Consider the following 3,764-nt stretch of genomic DNA (forward strand, 5'->3'; position numbering starts at 1 on the left):
GTATTTTTGAAGATGAACACTTTGTGACATTCACTTCTTATTTGCTCAGAAAACAAAATAAGCATATTCAGTGCATAATCAATAACTACATGTAGTGAAAGATAGCTCCCAAATCTAAAAAACAAAACAAAAGAAAATCAATTGGAAAAAAAATTAACAACAGACACAAACCAATTGACAAAAAGAACCCATCACCAAATTCTATTTCCACTGACAGAAATTTAAAAGCCAGACCTGCTATTTCTATATCTGAGTAATAGTTTCCAAATAGTACCCTGATGACAGTCAATTTGGTTTTGGGGAAACAAAACAAATTCCTATTCAGTTAAACAACTTAGTTCCTGCACCTTATCCATTGTTCATCTTAAGTGATTTTAATACACACACACACACACACACACACACACACACACACACACTCACACACAGCTTACAGGTACACATAAATGATTAAAGCTAAGCAACCAGAGACTTGATCTTGCCAGTCATTGCTGGGATCCAATTCACTTGAGCCCACCAAGATCACAAGAGTCATCAAAATTTTTGTTTGTTCAGTCATTAGAATAAATACTAAGTAGCTAGTTTACCATCAGGAAACATCTCTCACTGTTGTTTTATGATTACTCTACCATAACAGAGGAAGAAAGTGTGGATCGTACTGTTTGAAGCATCCCGTTTGCAAAGGCATGGCTGAGGTGAGCCTGTATATATTTTTCAAATATGTGATTGCCTCAGGCAATACTACACTGAAGGGTTTTAGGGCTGGAAGGAATGTGCAGGCCCCATAATTTGAACTTTTCATCTTACTGATGAGAAAAAATGTGGTGAAGTGACCTGCTGGGGTTCAACCCAAATTTTCGTCCATCAATCAAGTGTACTTTGTTATTGTAGGAAGTGAAGCCCTGAGTTTTATAGGGTCTTCGATTCTAATTTTCTGGGAGATGGAAAAAAGAAATCTAAGCAGCTGTGACTCTGCCTCTCATCAGGCCTGCTGTTTGGGGGCAGACTGAGCAGACATCCCACTTCATGCTGCAGACTTCCCATTTCACAAGCAAGGCAGCTCAGCAGGTGACCCAAACAGATGGCCCCTGATACTTTATTTCCTCGCTCATCCAAGGGCAATCTGAATCTCCACTCCTGCACTGTCAGGAGAAGCTGTCCTTGCCTTGTATGCACTGTTTGCATACAGGCATGTGCTTTCATTTATTCATGAAGCATTCACAACATACTGAGCACATGCTGTGTGCCAGGCATAGTGCTAGGCCCTTCAGCGAGAACAATCATAGCAAAGGGCATCGTAGAATAAGTGACACCCTAAAGGCACTTACCTAAAGTTAAAATTAAATTACATGTATTGCATCCACATATTATGTAGGTCTTGCAACTACATTCAAAGACTTTGTAGATTCACACAAAAACGATCACCAGCCAACTGAATTTTCACCAGCTTCTCCCATGTTTTCCAGTCACAAAGATGTCATCGGAAGCAACTGGAAAGACTTTAAAAACCTGGCTTGGTGCCCCCTTTTCCTATTTACTAGCTGAATGACCTTGAGCAAATTTCCTAATCTCCCTGATCACGAATTGCTCTTCCCTTCAGCAAGCCTGATAGAATCTATCTTATAGCTTTGTCAGAAGGACTAAGATGATGCATGAGTGGAGAGTGGCTAAAAAGCAAGTGACTTCCTCTCTCTGGGCTCACTGTCTTTGCTTATAAAATTAGGACAGTAGAATCCATTTCATGCAATTGCTGTGAAAATTAAATAAGAAAATGACACATTCAATACTAAATACATTCATGTTGTTCTATGAACATATCATATGAACTATAAAATGTTAGATAAAAGTAAAATACTATTAACTGTTACAGTTAAGCTCAGTAAAAAAAAAAAGAGAGAGAGAGAGTATTGGACCACAGTGATTCCAAGGTGGTACCTTTATATCTCAAGCTTTTAGGCTCAATGCTATTTTGAAAGTTCAAATAAATGGTTCGCTTTGGCTGTACTGCCATATTCCTCACAAGCTGAACGGATGTTTTGGAAACCCTCCTCTCATCTTCTCCTTCTTTTTAGATCACTTCTCAAAACATAATTCTTTTAAGGACCAGCTCTAAATATTTATGTTAGTCCTGCGTGTATATAGAAAAAGAAAGGAAATGACGCCAAATGTTTCCATGTTGGTATATGCTTATTCTCATACTCTTTAAACAGTCAGAATAATATTTCCCATCCTTGAAACATCACGTCCTCAAGATTAGTTAGGGAATCTGGAAACTGAAGGATTATCTAGGTAGAGGAGAATTACCTACCAAAATTTAACATTACAAAAAGAAGACGCAATACTGTTTTCTTTGGGTTTGAATGAACCCACTATTTATGGGTGCTGAAAAATTCCTGCTCCATTGGAAATTGAATGTTAAGATATCTCTAGACCCACTTTTTGGTTCAATTCAGGTAAAAAATCCATTGACTATTTTATTTCATTCATTCAAGTTACTATTTTCAAAACAACCAGGTGTTTCGTTGTTAGAATTTACTCAGTTTCTGTTTATACAATAGTTTGCATGTGGAGACAAAACTTAATGTCTCATTTGGTGGGAGAAAATGAATCTGACTAAAATATGAGCCTTTTTCTAATCCAGACTTGCTCAGTCTATAGTAAGCAAGAGTGTGTGTGAAGCATAGGCATTTAGCTTAAATCTGCATGAAGAAAATGACTATCCATTCTTTTAAAGTATTGGTGTTATAATTTTTGAAATTTAAAAAAAGGAGGAAGGGAGAAGAGGAGGAAGTGGAGGAGAAAAATCATCTTGTTGCAAAATATGGAAAGATGCAAATGAGAATCAGGTGAAATTTTCAGCGAAAGTAATCCTAATATGCACTTCTGTGCCTATTGCATGTTTAGAAGACAATTACCTGGGGTTTCCCATTTCCTAGGGAAAAGTTATATTCTGACTTAGCTGTTCTGGAAACTCCTGCGTCTATTGTGTAATATTGATGAACCTGAGTTTGGAGCTGCTAGCACTGTACATCTCTGTATGAATAATAGGACACACATAAATGATTAAAACAAGGCAGCCAGAAACCCGATCTTGCCGGTCCTCTCTGGGATCAAATTCATTTATCAGCCCACCAAGGTCACTGACCTCGATTACCCAGAGCCCAGCTACTAACATGATTCATTGATCCATTCTCTCATTTCACTCATTTAATTGGGAGTGGGGTAAGTGAAAATATTTTCAATGAATTGATGTGTAAACAATTGTACTTAGCCTGTTGTATCCTCTAAAACAGTTATTAATGGTAATGAGAAGCATCTATATATGCCACAACAGAGAGGAATAAACAAAGAAATCATAGCTTTTCTTATTCATTTTCCTCATATGATATAACTCGGTATCCCAAGTTTAGTCCTCTCTCTACAATTCTTCATACTATTCTAACTCAAAAGGTATGTAGATATGTGAACTGAAAGAATAGCAGATGTAAAGATTTAATTGGGTTTCTGTAGAGAAAATACTTAAGAAATTATTAAAAATGTGTTTCCTTTTATAGTCATCAATGGACGCTGAGTAAAAACATGGAGTTAGAAATAAATGTGCTGTAATGCACCTCTATTAGTATATAGTATTTCCTCCATACAGAATCTGACATATTTAGCAAGTAAAAAGCCAGAATGCTCTATTAAATTTAAATTTCAGTTAAACAACAAGTAATTATGTTAGTATACTATAGGTATTTCCATGTAATATTTGGGACATATTT

This window comes from Eptesicus fuscus, chromosome 10, assembly GCF_027574615.1.
Source record: "Eptesicus fuscus isolate TK198812 chromosome 10, DD_ASM_mEF_20220401, whole genome shotgun sequence".
Taxonomy (NCBI): Eukaryota; Metazoa; Chordata; class Mammalia; order Chiroptera; family Vespertilionidae; genus Eptesicus; species Eptesicus fuscus.